This window comes from Artemia sp. Qi Xiang Cuo, chromosome 20 (genome assembly GCF_049724085.1).
Source record: "Artemia sp. Qi Xiang Cuo chromosome 20, ASM4972408v1, whole genome shotgun sequence".
Classification (NCBI taxonomy): domain Eukaryota; kingdom Metazoa; phylum Arthropoda; class Branchiopoda; order Anostraca; family Artemiidae; genus Artemia; species Artemia sp. Qi Xiang Cuo.
The window spans coordinates 28,655,272-28,672,822 of NC_142813.1; positions in this window are offsets into that span (position 1 = coordinate 28,655,272).

Consider the following 17,551-nt stretch of genomic DNA (forward strand, 5'->3'; position numbering starts at 1 on the left):
GTAGTTGCTACCACTTTTCTTGATTTTCAAGCCAAGATAACTCCCTTGCTGTTCAATTCAAGGTAAAATCATTGATCAATCTTTAATATTAATTATAATCTTATTTTAGTTACTATGGGCTCGAAGTTTCTTTACTGTAATCCCACGAACTGTTTCGTGGTATGAAATGCAGCTTACTTATACTACCATTTAGGTTTCTTTTCTTTCTTTTCAAGATTAAATTAATTACTATCGTCTGCAATTAGTTCTTTACCGTACATTATTCTAATCAAGAATGAGAGAATTTACATCTTTGTCGTTCTTAAGTAGTAATTATGACGTCACGGCGTAATGATTTTATTGACGTCATGGCGCAATGATATAATTTCATGACGTCATCAGAAACAACAGTATAATTTCGTGTTTTTCTATTAACGTCATAGCTCTAATATAAAACTATGATGACATTCATTATTTATCTAGTAGGGTTTCAGACAAGGTAATTCTAATGATGTACTTTTGTTTTGATCTGACTCTATTTTTAGGAGTTTTGTTATATTTCTTAGCATTGGACTGATCATCTCTTACTAGGTTGCTAGCTACTGCTGCAACCCAAATTCACATTTATATTTATTTATGAGAGGCAGCCGGCCGAGTGGTCCAAGGCACTGGTGTTAGCCACCAGTCTCTTCGGAGACGTGGGTCCAAATCTTACCGCTGGTATGCGATTATGTTTGAAAGACTGCAGTGTGAAAAGACATCGAAAATGCAGTTTTTGGTGAAAAAATTTATTCTCTTTTAGAAATAGTTTATTTTAGTTAAGATAGATTTTTAACCCAATTAATTTCCTTTAAAATGAGCTATTGAACAACTATCTACGATGTTCCAGTGCCAAGCTATCTCTGGATACAAAAAAAGAAAAAAGAAAAAAATACCCCATTTGGGGAGAATAACGTGGTTAAAGTCAATTTTCTTGATTTTCAAGCCAATATATTTCCCTTGCTGTTCAAGCCAAGGGACAGAAAGTTTCTTATACAAGGGTGTCGGACAAGGCAGTTCTAATGGTGTACTTTTTGTTTTGATCTGACTCCTTTGTTAGGAACTATGGGTTTTCATATTTCTTAACATTGGACGTGATCGTCTCTTACTAGGTTGCTAGCTACCACTGCAACCCGGATTATTGTAAATGTTTTGCTCTCTCAATTATTACTTCTCGATACGCCTGGTTGGTTGAATACCTTTGCTTTTTTCTTTTCAAGATACTATCTCTGTTTTTTTTGTAGTACTGTTTTTCTAACTTGCGTGTAGCTTGCTTGATTGAAACCATTATGTAACCGTTAGTTGAATGTTTAAGTCATGTATCAAGTATCAAGACTCTAACAAAATTAAACTAATTTTTAAATTTTCTGGCATTTTTCTAGTCTAAATTAAAAGATTAAAACAATTGTTCAGACACCATAAATATTTTTGCAGTTTATAACTTTAGCTATTCTGAACTATAAACGAAAATAAAATAAAAATTATTTTTTTCAATTTTTACGTCACGTCGCTCATTAAGTCATATATGGTTATTAGTACACAATAGGTTTTATATATTACGTCATGTCACTTATTACGTCATATATGGTTATTATTAGATAATCGTTAAATATTCGTTCTTTAATATAAAAACTTCAAAAACGCATAAAAAAGTTGTTCATATTCATTTTTGTATATTTTTGTATATTCAATTTTGTTTTATTCATTTTATATTCGTTACTATGAATCTGAAAAACATTTTGGAGGAGGGGGGTTCAAACCCACTAAACCCTTTGGATACGTCCTTGAATCTTATTAATTTACTTTAAAATGATCCATTGAACAACTCTCTACGATGTTCCAGTGCTAAGCTGTATCTATGGAATATAAGGTTTAAAATACAACCTTACCACAAACTGTTTGATTGCTTCAAAATTCAACTGTCTTTGAAAAAACAGCAGTATGGAAAGACATCAAAAATTCAGTTTTTAGTGGAAAAGTTTATCCTGTTTTAAAATAATTTGTTTTAGTTACAAAAGGTTTTTAACCAAATTAATTTCCTTTAAAATGAGCGATTGAACAAAGTTCTATGATGTTCAAGTGCAAAGCTATCTCCTGAAACAAAAGAAAGAAAGAAAAAAAATATCCCGTTTGAGGAGAATAACGTGGTTTAAGTCAATTTTCATGATTTTCAAGCCAATATATTTTCCTTGTTATTGAAGCCAAAGGGCGGTAAGTTTTCTTTATAGGGGTTTCGGATAATGCGGTTCTAATGGTGTACTTTTTGTTTTGGTCTGACTCTTTGGGAGTTATGGGTTCTTGTATTTCTTAACATTGGACGTGATCGTCTTTTACTAGGTTGCTAGCTACCACTGAAAGTCGGATCATATACCGTTAAAATTCTTTCTTAAATGAACGTTTCTTGGAGTAGTGATTAAATCAAAACATGAGACTTTTAATCTGGCGATCTGAATTCAACATCCGGTGGGCAGTTCTTAAGAAATGTAGCTTACTTATGATATCATTTAGGTTTCCAGCTGTAATTCTTTCTTTTCAAAATTAAATTAGTTACTATGGCTATGACGTAGTTCTTTACCATGTCGTAACAATTTGTTTTAAAATAATAATTAAGGTTTTTAATTACAAAAGGTTTCTATATACAACAGTTTTCTTTAAAATAAACCATTACACAGCTCTTTATTATGACCACGAACTGTTTGATTTAATACTTAAGTTACTATGGGTTCAGTTCGTTCCTTATTGTAATTTTTATATTTCTTAACATTGGACGTGATCGTCTCTTACTTGGTTGCTCGCTACCGCTGCAACCCGGATCCCTTGCTGTTCTAGACAAGGGACAGAAAGTTTCCTATACAGGGGTTTCGGACAAGGCGGTTCTAATGGTGTACTTTTTGTTTTGATCTGACTCCTTTGTTAGGAACTATTGGTTTTTATATTTCTTAACATTGGACGTGATCGTCTCTTACTATGTTGCTAGCTACCGCTGCAACCCAGATAATTGTTTTGATCTGACTCCTTTTTTAGGAACTATGGGTTTTTACATTTCTTAATATTGAACGTGATCGTCTCTTACTAGGTTGCTAGCTACCGCTGCAACCCGGATGTTAGCTACCGCTGCAACCCGGATTTCTTAACATTGAATTGATCGTCTCTTACTAGGTTGCTAGCTACCGCTGCAACCCAGATTCCATGCTATATGATTACAAACAGGAAAAAGCCTACGGCTTTTTCTTCTTTGAAATAGTAAGAGACGAACCTCAAAAAATCAAGTAGCTCCAAACAATCAAGTAGTCCAAAGTCTGCAATGGTTTTTTATTGCAATGATCGTCCCTTAATGTAATTTTAATGGAAAATTTTAATATATTGGCCTTAAATATAACTGTACTAGCCTAGACTATAGTTAAGTGGCCTATAAATTTAGTAGAGGCTATTTCTTTATTATATAATGGCGTATAAAATTTAGTATAGGCAAGAGGTCATTCTTTATTATAAGAAAGTATCCCGTTTAGGCAGAATGTTGTAGTAGCTGCCACTTTTCTTGATTTTCAAGTCAATATATTTCCCTTGCTGTTCAAGCCAAGGGACAGAAAGTTTCCTATAATGGGGTTTCGGACAAGGCGGTTCTAATGGTGTACTTTTGAATATGATCTGACTCCTTTGTTAGGCACTATGGGCTTTTATATTTCTTAAGATTGGAATTGATTGTCTCTTATTTGGTTGCTAGCTATAGCTGCAACCTGGATATTGCTAGCTGCCACTGCAACCCGGATATCCGTTGAAACTTACATATTCCCCATTTATAATGAAATGTTTTTCCACTGATCGTCTTTTAATGTAACTACCACTGCAACCCGGATTGCTAGCTGCCGCTGTAACCCGGATCTTTATTATGACCACAAACTGTTTGATTTAATAATTCAGTTACTATGGGCTACAGTTCGTTCCTTATTGTAATTCCTTTCAAGGGGTTTTGGACAAGGCGGTTCTAATGGTGTACTTTTTGTTTTTATCTGACTCCTTTTTTAGGAACTATGGGTTTTTACATTTCTTAACATTGGACGTGATCGTCTCTTACTAGGTTGCTAGCTACCGCTGCAACCCGGATACCACTGCAACCCAGAAATTATAATCTTATTTTAGTTACTATGGGCTGGAAGTTTGTTCTTTACTGTAATTTCAGTTAGTAAAGCCTGAAGTTCATCCTTTATTATAAAAAAAATTACAAACAGGAAAATGCCTACGGCTTTTTCTTATTTGGAATATTAAGAGACGAGCCTCAAAGAATCAGGCAGCTAATTATGTTTATAATTTGTTCTTTAACATAAACTTCATTAATCGGATATTTTAATATATCCTATATGGTCTAGAGGTTGGGATAGCTGTCACCCAGCAGGCTTGAGTTCAATTTCCGTACGGGAAATTTTTACTTATGATGATTTCTTAAGGAACATAATTAAAATTTCTTAATGTAATAAAAATAATTTGTTTTAATTACAAAATGTTTTTAACCCAATTAATTTTCTTTAAAATGAGCCATTGAACAACTCTACGATGTTCCAGTGCCATGCTATCTGTTGAATTACTAACCTATACTATAATTAAGTGGCGTATAAAATTTAGTATAGGCAAGAGGTCGTTCTTTATTATAACTGCAGTCTTTTCAAAGATATTTGAATTTTGAACTAATCAAACAGTTCATGGTAATGAACTCTATAGTAAAAATTTAAATAGGCTAGAGGTCGATCTTTACCATACTATAATGCCTTATGTATGATATCCTAATGATCGTCTTTTTGTAATTCTTTATGGTTCCATATGGTCTAGTGGCTAGGATAGTTAACTTTCACTTAACAGGCTCGGGTTCGATTCCCGGTGTGGGAAAATTTTTAACTCTATAATCTTCGAACATTTGAACCTTTTATAATCTATAATGATGTATAATATAAATACTGTAATCTTAACTATAGTGAAGTTGCGTATGCAAGTTAGTATAGGGAAGAGTTCGATCTTTATTATAATAATAACAAAATTTAATTAGAGTTCGTTCTTTATTGTTATGTTAGCATTGGACGTGATCGTCTCTTATTGTGATATTCATGAATGAGACCATTTACAGTTTTGACGTTTCTTATATAGTAATTATGACGTCACTGCATCAAAAATACAGTTTTTATTGGAAAAATTTATTCTCTTTTAGAAATAATTTATTTTAGTTACAAAAGGTTTTTAACCCAATTAATTTCCTTTAAAATGAGCTATTGAACAACCCTCTACGATGTTCCAGTGCCAAGCTATCTCTGGAAAAGAAAGAAAAAAGAAAAAAATATCCCGTTTGGGGAGAATAACGTGGTAAAAGTCAATTTGCTTGATTTTCAAGCCAATATATTTCCCTTGCTGTTCAAGCCAAGGGACAGAAAGTTTCCTATACAGGGGTTTCGGACAAGGCGATTCTAATGGTGTACTTTTTGTTTTGATCTGACTCCTTTGTTAGGAACTATGGGTTTTTATATTTCTTAACATTGGACGTGATCGTCTCTTACTAGGTTGCTAGCTACCGCTGCAACCCGGATATTCATGAATGAGACCATTTACAGTTTTGACGTTTCTTATATAGTAATTATGACGTCACTGCATCAAAAATACAGTTTTTATTGGAAAAATTTATTCTCTTTCAGAAATAATTTATTTTAGTTACAAAAGGTTTTTAACCCAATTAATTTCCTTTAAAATGAGCTATTGAAAAACCCTCTACGATGTTCCAGTGCCAAGCTATCTCTGGAAAAGAAAGAAAAAAGAAAAAAATATCCCGTTTGGGGAGAATAACGTGGTAAAAGTCAATTTGCTTGATTTTCAAGCCAATATATTTCCCTTGCTGTTCAAGCCAAGGGACAGAAAGTTTCCTATACAGGGGTTTCGGACAAGGCGATTCTAATGGTGTACTTTTTGTTTTGATCTGACTCCTTTGTTAGGAACTATGGGTTTTTATATTTCTTAACATTGGACGTGATCGTCTCTTACTAGGTTGCTAGCTACCGCTGCAACCCGGATTTCTAGCCGACTTTTCAACAGCATCCGCTCTTTCAAAGAGAACTTTAATCTGTAATTTTCAATACTTTTTGTGATCCCGATAAAACATGCGTAAAATGTTTCTCAATTTACAAAGATCAGCCTGCATTTTTGCCATCTTCTTGTATTTCTGAATGTAATTTTTCCTTTGTCCTTATGCGTTCTTCGGTACAACCTCGCAGAGAATTTAATTTTTTCATTATAGATTTTGTCACCCCAGTAACGCTCCTTGATCTTTTGTTTGGCTGTCTCAATTTTTGCATGTCTATAATCTTCATCATTGTGATAACACATCTTGCTGTTTTGTTTTGCTATCTCAATTATTACTTCTATATACGCATGGTCGGTTGAATACCTTTGTTTTGCTCTCTCAATTATTACCTCTCGATATGCCTGGTCGGTTCAATACCTTTGTTTTGCTCTTTCAATTTTTACTTCTCGATGCGCCTGGTCGGTTGAATAACTTTGTTTTGCTCTGTCAATTATTACTTCTCGATACGCCTGGTCGGTTGAATACCTTTGTTTTGCTCTCTCAATTTTTACTTCTCGATGCGCCTGGTCGGTTGAATACCTTTGCTTTTCTCTTTTCAAGATACTATCTCTGTTGTTTGTGTAGTACTGTTTTTTCAATTTGCGTGCAGCTTGCTTGACTGAAACCATTATGTAATTATGAATGTGAACATTTACAGTTCTGACGCTTCCTATATAGTAATTATGACGTCACAGCGTAATGATTTTATTGACGTCAAGGCGCAATGATATTATTTCATGACGTCATCAGAAACAACAATATAATTTCGTGTTTTTCTATTCACTTCATAGCTCTAATATAAAGCTACGACATTCATTATTTATCTAGTAGGGTTTCAAACAAAGTAGTTCTAATGATGTACTTTTGTTTTGATCTTACTCTATTTTTAGGATATTTGTTATATTTCTTAGCATTGGACTGATCGTCTCTTACTAGACTAACAACATCCAAAGACTATGACGTCATTGATTAATATTGTATATAAAAAATTAAGTTTTTCGTAAAAAAAAATTAATTAAAAAAAAAAATTAAGTACACATAGCGCTAGACCTAGAGATTTCCTTTAAAATGAGCCATTGAACAACTCTCTACGATGTTCCAGTGCCAAGCTCTCTGTGGAAAGGAAAGAAAAAAATATCCCGTTTGGGGAGAATAACGTGGTAAAAGTCAATTTTCTTGATTTTCAAGCCAATATATTTTCTTTCTTATTCAAGCCATAGGGCGGTAAGTTTCCTTTATAGAGGATTCGGACAAGGCGGTTCTAATGGTGTACTTTTTGTTTTGATCTGACTCTTTTTTTAGGAGTTGGGGGGTTTTATATTTCTTAACATTGGAGGTGATCGTCTCTTACTAGGTTGCTAGCTACCGCTGCAACCCGGATTGCTAGCTACCGCTGCAACCCGGATTATGAGAGGCATCCTGGCTGAGTGGTCCAAGGCACTGGTGTTAGCCACCAGTCTCTTCGGAGGCGTGGGTTCAAATCTTACCGCTGGTATACGATTATGTTTGAAAGACTGCAGTGGGAAAAGACATCGAAAATGCAGTTTTTGGTGGAAAAATTTATTCCCTTTTAGAAATAATTTATTTTAGTTACAAAAGGTTATTAACCTTATTAATTTCCTTTAAAATGAGCTATTGAACAACCCTCTACGATGTTCCAGTGCCAAGCTATCTGTGGAAAAGAAAAAAAGAAAAAAAGAAAAAAATATCTCGTTTAGGCAAAATGTTGTAGTAGCTGCCACTTTTCTTGATTTTCAAGCCAATATATTTCCCTTGCTGTTCAAGCCAAGGGACAGAAAGTTTCCTATACAGGGGTTTCGGACAAGGCGGTTCTAACGGTGTACTTTTTGTTTTGATCTGACTCCTCTGTTAGGAACTAAGGGTTTTTATATTTCTTAACATTGGACGTGATCGTCTCTGTCTAGGTTGCTAGCTACCGCTGCAACCCGGAAAAGAAAAAAATATCCCGTTTGTGGAGAATATCGTGGTAAAAGTCAATTTTCTTGATTTTCAAGCCAATATATTTTCTTTGTTATTCAAGCCAAAGGGCGGTAAATTTCCTTAATAGGGGTTTCCGGACAAGGTGGTTCTAATGGTATACTTTTTGTTTTGATCTGACTCTTTTTTTAGGAGTTAGGGGTTTTATATTTCTTTACATTGGAGGTGATCGTCTCTTACTAGGTTGCTAGCTACCGCTGCAACTCGGATAACTGTACTAGCCTATACTATAGTTAAGTGGCCTATAAAATTTAGTATAGAAAAGAGGTCGTTCTTTATTATAATTTAAAATAGTAAGAGACGAACCTCAAACAACCAAGTAGCTAAATAAGTCCAATGTATGCTATGGTTTGCTATTCCAATGATCGTCTTTTAACGTAACTAGCTACCGCTGCAACCTGGATTAGGTTTCTGCTATATCCGATGAAACTTGTATATCCTTTATGTAATCCATTTAATATAAGTTAGAGTTCCTTTTTTCTATTATAATACGGTGGAACCCGGATCTTCATTGCTACGGGCTAGAGATCGGTGTTTAATGTACAAGAGGTCGTTCTTTATTATAATACTAGCTACCGCCGCAACCCGGATTCCTATCTCTGTTTTTTTTTGTAGTACTGATGTTTTAACTTGCGTGTAGCTTGCTTTGATCTAACCATTATGTATTCATGAATGAGACCATTTACAGTTTTAACGTTTCTTATATAGTAATTATGACGTCACTGCATCAAAAATGCAGTTTTTGGTGGAAAAATTTATTCTCTTTTACAAATAATTTATTTTAGTTACTATATATTTTTAACCCAAATAATTTTCTTTAAAATGAGCTATTGAACAACTCTCTACGATGTTCCAGTGCCAAGCTATCTCTGGAAAAGAAGAAAAGAGAAAAAAATATCCCGTTTGAGGAGAATAACGTGGTTAAAGTCAATTTTCTTGATTTTAAAGCCAATATATTTCCCTTGCTGTTTCAAGCCAAGGGACAGAAAGTTTCCTATACAGGGGTTTCCGACAAGGCGGTTCTAATGGTGTACTTTTTGTTTTGATCTGACTCCTTTTTTAGGAACTATGGGTTTTTATATGTCTTAACATTGGACGTGATCGTCTCTTACTAGGTTGCTAGCTACCGCTGCAACCCGGATTATTGGTTAGACACCATAAATATTTTTGCAGTTTACATAATAAGTTGAGCGATTCTGGACTGAAAACTAAAATAATTGCAATTATAAGACAATAATATAGAGATACGTACTTTACGGGTTACAAACCAAAAAAAGTTTAGTTCCAGGATACAATAATAACTTTGAACTGAGATAAAAAAAATTTTGGTTCCAGGAGACAAAAAGTAAAACTAATTATAAAATTTTCATGTATTTTTGTTGTTTAAATTAAGAACTTACTATTACTGATTGGGTATCATAAATATTTTTGCAGTTTACATAATAATTTTAGCGGTTAAGCCAAAAAAGAAAATTTTGTTTCCAGGAGTTTCGGTTACTATTGAGACAAGTAGCTATTATTACTAAAGATTTTATTACCATGAACTGTTTGATTGCTTCAAAATTCAAATATCTTTGAAAAGACTGCAGTAAGAAAATACATCAAAAATGCAATTTTTTTGACAAAATTGATTCTACTTTAAAAAGTATTTTATTTTTAATTACAAAAGTGACTAGATGTTGCAATTGCCTTGAAAATGAGCTATTATACAGCTCTCTATGATTTTCCAGTGCCCAGCTAGCTGAGCAGAAAAAAAAAGCTGAAAGAAAAAAATATCCCGTTTGTGGAGAATAACTTGGTAAAAGTAAATTTTCTTGATTTTCAAGCCAATATATTTTCTTTGTTATTCAAGCCAAAGGGCGGTAAGTTTCCTTTATAGAGGATTCGGACAAGGCGGTTCTAATGGTGTACTTTTTGTTTTGATCTGACTCTTTTTTTAGGAGTTGGGGGGTTTTATATTTCTTGACATTGGAGGTGATCGTCTCTTACTAGGTTGCTAGCTACCGCTGCAACCCGGAAAATCTTACTGCTGGTATACGATTATGATTTATGTACAAAAATCAAATATTTTTGAAAAGACTGCAGTATGAAAAGACATCAAAAATGCAGTTTAGCGGAAAAATTTATTCTTTCATAGAAATAATTTATTTTAGTTACAAAAGATTTTTAACCGAATTAATTTCCTTTAAAATGAGCCATTGAACAACTTTCTACGATGTTCCAGTGCCAAGCTATCTGTGGAAAAGAAAAAAAAGAAAGAAAAAAATATGCCGTTTGTGGAGAATTACGTGGTTAAAGTCAATTTTCTTCATTTTCAAGCCAATATATTTCCCTTGCTGTTCAAGCCAAATGACAGAAAGTTTCCTATTCAGGGTTTCGGACAAGGCGGTTCTAATGGTGTACTTTTTGTTTTGATCTGACTCTTTTTTTTGGGAGCTATGTCATTTCAAAATTATTTAGACACTTTATACATTCTGGCATACAGTCGATATGAAGGTTATTTAATACTCATCGGACATTTTCCTGACTTTTCAGCATTTTCCCAGCACAGTAATCACAGACAGAGAATGAATCTATGACATCCTCTTTCCAACCTGTACAAGTAGCTAACTAAGTCCAATGTATGGAATGGTTTGTTGTTTCAGTGATCGTCTTTTAATGTAATGTTTAAATTAAAAAATTACTATTACTGATTAGGCATCATAAATATTTTTGCAGTTTACATAATAATTTTAGCGATTAAGCCAATAAAGAAAATTTTGGTTCCAGGAGTTTCGGTTACTATTGAGACAAGTAGCTATTATTACTATAGAGTTCATTACCATGGACTGTTTTATTGCTTCAAAATTCAAATATCTTTGAAAAGACTGCAGTATGAAAATACATCAAAAATAAATTTTTTTTGACAAAATTGATTCTACTTTAAAAAGTATTTTATTTTTAAATACAAAAGTGACTAGATGTTGCAATTTCCTTTAAAATGAGCTATTATACAGCCCTCTATGATTTTCCAGTGCCCAGCTAGCTGAGCAGGAAAAAAAAGCGGAAAGAAAAAAATATCCTGTTTGTGGAGAATAACGTGGTAAAAGTCAATTTTCTTGATTTTCAAGCCAATATATTTTCTTTGTTATTCAAGCCAAAGGGCGGTAAGTTTCCTTTATAGAGGATTCGGACAAGGTAGTTCTAATGGTGTACTTTTTGTTTTGATCTGACTCTTTTTTTAGGAGTTGGGGGTTTTATATTTCTTAACATTGGAGGTGATCGTCTCTTACTAGGTTGCTAGCTACCGCTGCAACCCGGATTAGGAACTATGGGTTTTTATATTTCTTAACATTGGACGTGATCGTCTCTTACTAGGTTGCTAGCTACCACTGCAACCCGGATTATAATTGGTATGGTGAAATAATAATATACATATGGCTCTTAAATCATACTTCTTTTTGGTTCCATATGGTCTAGTGGCTAGGATAGTTAACTTCCACTTAACAGGCTCGGGTTCGATTCCCGGTGTGGGAAAATTTTTAACTCTATAATCTTCGAACTTTTGAACCTTTTATAATTTATAATGATGTATAATATAAATACTGTAATCTTAAGTATAGTAAAGTTGCGTATGCAAGTTAGTATAGGGAAGAGTTCGTTCTTTATTATAATTAATGGAAAATTTTAATATATTGGCCTTAAATATAACTGTGCTAGCCTACACTATTGTTAAGTGGCCTATAAAATTTAGTAGATGCAGGAGGTCGTTCTTTATTATAAATTAGCCACCAGTCTCTTCAGAGGCGTGGGTTCAATTCTTACCGCTGGTATACGATTATATTTGAAAGACTGCAGTGTGAAAAGACATCAAAATGCAGTTTTTGGTGGACAAAATTGATTCTACTTTTAGAAATAATTTATTTTAGTTACTATAGATTTTTAACCCAATTGCAATTTCCTTTAAAATGAGCTATTGAACAACCCTCTACGATGTTCCAGTGCCAAGCTATCTCTGGATACAAAAAAAGAAAAAAAGAAAAAAGAAAAAAATATCCCGTTTAGGCAGAATGTTGTAGTAGCTGCCACTTTTCTTGATTTTCAAGCCAATATATTTCCCTTGCTGTTCAAGCCAAGGGACAGAAAATTTACTATGCAGGGGTTTTTAGGAACTATGGGTTTTTATATTTCTTAACATTGGACGTGATCGTCTCTTACTAGGTTGCTAGCTACCGCTGCAACCCGGATTAGCCTGCTCAATTCTTGCTTCTCTGTAATGTTCATCATTACCATACCGTTCCTTGATCTTTTGTTTGGCTGTCTCAATTTTTGCATGTCTATAATCTTCATCATTGTGATAACACATCTTGCTGTTTTCTTTTGCTCTCTCAATTATTACTTCTCGATACGCCTGGTCGGTTGAATACCTTTGTTTTGCTCTCTCAATTATTACTTCTCGATACACCTGGTCGGTTGAATACCTTTGCTTTTTTCTTTTCAAGTTACTATCTCTGTTGTTTGTGTAGTACTCTTTCTTCAACTTGCGTATAGCCTGCTTTGATCTAACCATTATTCTAATCAAGAATGAAAGAATTTTCAGTTTTGACTTTCCTTATATACTAATTATGACGTCACTCTATTCACGTCATAGCTCTAATATAAAACTTTGATGACGTTCATTATTTATCTAGTAGGGTTTCAGACAAGGTATTTCTAATGATGTGCTTTTGTTTTGATCTGACTCTATTTTTAGGAGTTTTGGGTTTTTATATTTCTTAGCATTGGACTGATCGTCTATTACTAGGTTGCTAGCTACTGCTGCAACCCAAATTCACATATATATTTATTTATGAGAGGCAGCCTGGCCGAGTGGTCCAAGGCACTGGTGTTAGCCACCAGTCTCTTCAGAGGCGTGGGTTCAATTCTTACCGCTGGTATACGATTATGTTTGAAAGACTGCAGTGTGAAAAGACATCAAAATGCAGTTTTTGGTGGAAAAATTTATTCTCTTTTAGAAATAATTTATTTTAGTTACTATAGATTTTTAACCCAATTAATTTACTTTAAAATGAGCTATTGAACAACCCTCTACGATGTTCCAGTGCCAAGCTATCTCTGGATACAAAAAAAGAAAAAAAAAAGAAAAAAAGAGAAAAATATCCCGTTTAGGCAGAATGTTGTAGTAGCTGCCACTTTTCTTGATTTTCAAGCCAATATATTTCCCTTGCTGTTCAAGCCAAGGGACAGAAATTTTACTATGCAGGGGTTTCGGACAAGGCGGTTCTAATGGTGTACTTTTTGTTTTGATCTGACTCTTTTTTTTAAGAACTATGGGTTTTTATATTTCTTAACATTGGACGTGATCGTCTCTTACTAGGTTGCTAGCTACCGCTGCAACCCGGATCTAATCAAGAATGAGAGATATTATATCTTTGTCGTTCTTAAGTAGTAATTATGACGTCACGGCGTAATGATTTTATTGACGTCATGGCGCAATGATATTATTTCATGGCGTCATCAGAAACAACAATATAATTTCGTGTTTTTCTATTCACGTCATAGCTCTAATATAAAACTATGATGACATTCATTATTTATCTAGTAGGGTTTCAGAAAAGGTAATTCTAATGATGTACTTTTGTTTTGATCTGACTCTATTTTTAGGAGTTTTGTTATATTTCTTAGCATTGGACTGATCGTCTCTTACTAGGTTGCTAGCTACTGCTGCAACCCAAATTCCCATATATATTTATTTATGAGAGGCTGCCTGGCCGAGTGGTCCAAGGCACTGGTGTTAGCCACCAGTCTCTTCGGAGGCGTGGGTTCAAATCTTACCGCTGGTATGCGATTATGTTTGAAAGACTGCAGTGTGAAAAGACATCGAAAATGCAGTTTTTGGTAGAAAAATTTATTCTCTTTTAGAAATAATTTATTTTAGTTACTATAGGTGTTTAACCCAATTAATTTCCTTTAAAATGAGCTATTGAACAACTATCTACGATGTTCCAGTGCCAAGCTATCTCTGGATACAAAAAAAGAAAAAAGAAAAAATATCCTGTTTGGGGAGAATAACGTGGTTAAAGTCAATTTTCTTGATTTTCAAGCCAATATATTTCCCTTGCTGTTCAAGCCAAGGGACAGAAAGTTTCCTATACAGGGGTTTCGGACAAGGCGGTTCTAATGGTGTACTTTTTGTTTTGATCTGACTCCTTTGTTAGGAACTATGGGTTTTTATATTTCTTAACATTGGACGTGATCGTGTCTTACTAGGTTGCTAGCTACCGCTGCAACCCGGATCATAGCATTGGACTGATCGTCTCTTACTAGGTTGCTAGCTACTGCTGCAACCCAGATTCACATATATATATATATTATTTATGAGAGGCAGCCTGGCCGAGTGGTCCAAGGCACTGGTGTTAGCCACCAGTCTCTTCGGAGGCATGGGTTCAAATCTTACCGCTGGTATTATGTTTGAAATACTGCAGTGTGAAAAGACATCAAAAATGCAGTTTTTGGTGGAAAAATTTATTCTCTTTTAGAAATAATTTATTTTAGTTACAAAAGATTTTTAACCCAATTAATTTCCTTTAAAATGAGCCATTGAACAACTCTCTACGATGTTCCAGTGCCAAGATATCTCTGGATACAAAGAAAAAAGAAAAAAGAAAAAAAAATATCCCGTTTAGGGAGAATGTTGTACCCGGATAATTATTAGTACACAATAGGTTTTAGATATTACGTCATGTCACTTATTACGTCATATATGGTTATTAGTAGATAATCGGTAAAATATTCGTTCTTTATTATAAAATCTTAACTATAGTGAAGTTGCCTATGCAAGTTAGTATAGGGAAGAGTTCGATCTTTATTATAATTTTCGTTAAACTGACAACATTTCTTTTGGATATTGCTATGAAGCTTTGCCAAAGCATTTCTAGCCGACTTTTCAACAGCATCCGCTCTTCCAAAGAGAATTTTAATCTGTAATTTTGAATACTTTTCGTGATCCCGATAAAACATGCGTAAAATGTTTCTCAATTTACAAAGATCAGCCTGCATTTTCGCCATCTTCTTGTATTTCTGAATGTAATTTTTCCCTTTGTCCTTATGCGTTCTTCGGTACAACCTTGCAGAGAATTTAATTTTTTCATTATAGCTTTTGTCACCCCAGTATCTACTCATTATTCTGGTAGCAGCTTTTTTCTTATGTTTGTTTCGGTAATCTATATCGTTATCATACCGTTCCTTGCTCTTTTGTTTGGCTGTCTCAATTTTCCCTTCTCGATACCCCTGATCTGTAAGATACCTCTGTTTTGCTCTGTCATATTTCATTTTCTTAAATCCTGGATCACAAGACATCTTAGTAGCAATCCTTACGCGTGCTCGAGCTTTATTGCGTTCGGTGGCATTTTTATCTCTTTTAAATAAACTTTTCTGATATTTCAGGATTTTAGCTTTTTTTTTTGTAGTAAAGTTTTTTATTAGTAGAAATTTGGATTGCTCTATTTTGATATTGTTTTTGGTTATTCTTTCTTTTTTTCCACTCGCGTGAGACCATATTTTTTAAAGGTTTAAAATTATTAAGTACACAAAATCCCGTGTCGAGTATCTAAAACCTAGCATAAAACAAAACTAATTTTAAAATTTTCAGTTATTTATCTTGTTTGAATTACAAAATTATTATTATTGTTTAGACACCATAGATATTTTTGCAGTTTACATAATAAGTTTAGCGATTCTGGACTGAAAACTAAAATAATTGCAATTATGAGACAATAATATGGAGATATGTACTTTACGGGTTACAAACCAAAAAAGTTTGGTTCCAGGATACAATAATAAATTTGAACTGAGTTGAAAAAAAATTTTCTTCCAGGAGACAAAAAGCAAAACTAATTTTAGAATTTTCATGTATTTTTGTTGTTTAAATTAAAAAATTACTATTACTGATTAGGCATCATAAATATTTTTGCAGTTTACATAATAATTTTAGCGATTAAGCCAAAAAAGAAAATTTTGGTTCCAGGAGTTTCGGTTACTATTAAGACAAGTAGCTATTATTACTATAGAGTTCATTACCATGAACTGTTTTATTGCTTCAAAATTCAAATATCTTTGAAAAGACTGCAGTATGAAAATACATCAAAAATGCAATTTTTTTGACAAAATTGATTCTACTTTAAAAAGTATTTTATTTTTAATTACAAAAGTGACTAGATGTTGCAATTGCCTTTAAAATGAGCTATTATACAACTCTCTATGATTTTCCAGTGCCCAGCTAGCTGAGCAGGAAAAAAAGCGGAAAGAAAAAATATCCCGTTTGTGGAGAATAACGTGGTAAAAGTCTATTTTCTTGATTTTCAAGCCAATATATTTTCTTTGTTATTCAAGCCAAAGGGCGGTAAGTTTCCTTTATAGAGGATTCGGACAAGGCGGTTCTAATGGTGTACTTTTTGTTTTGATCTGACTCTTTTTTTAGGAGTTGGGGGGTTTTATATTTCTTAACATTGGAGGTGATCGTCTCTTACTAGGTTGCTAGCTACTGCTGCAACCCAAATTCACATATATATTTATTTATGAGAGGCAGCCTGGCCGAGTGGTCCAAGGCACTGGTGTTAGCCACCAGTCTCTTTTGAGGCGTGGGTTCAAATCTTACCGCTGGTATGCGATTATGTTTGAAAGACTGCAGTGTGAAAAGACATCGAAAATGCAGTTTTTGGTAGAAAAATTTATTCTCTTTTAGAAATAATTTATTTTAGTTACTATAAGTGTTTAACCCAATTAATTTCCTTTAAAATAAGCTATTGAAAAACTATCTACGATGTTCCAGTGCCAAGCTATCTCTGGATACAAAAAAAGAAAAAAGAAAAATATCCTGTTTGGGGAGAATAACGTGGTTAAAGTCAATTTTCTTGATTTTCAAGCCAATATATTTCCCTTGCTGTTCAAGCCAAGGGACAGAAAGTTTCCTATACAGGGGTTTCGGACAAGGCGGTTCTAATGGTGTACTTTTTGTTTTGATCTGACTCCTTTGTTAGGAACTATGGGTTTTTATATTTCTTAACATTGGACGTGATCGTCTCTTACTAGGTTGCTAGCTACCGCTGCAACCCGGATCATAGCATTGGACTGATCGTCTCTTACTAGGTTGCTAGCTACTGCTGCAACCCAGATTCACATATATATATATATATATATTATTTATGAGAGGCAGCCTGGCCGAGTGGTCCAAGGCACTGGTGTTAGCCACCAGTCTCTTCGGAGGCATGGGTTCAAATCTTACCGCTGGTATTATGTTTGAAATACTGCAGTGTGAAAAGACATCAAAAATGCAGTTTTTGGTGGAAAAATTTATTCTCTTTTAGATATAATTTATTTTAGTTACAAAAGATTTTCACCCAATTAATGTCCTTTAAAATGAGCCATTGAACAACTCTCTACGATGTTCCAGTGCCAAGA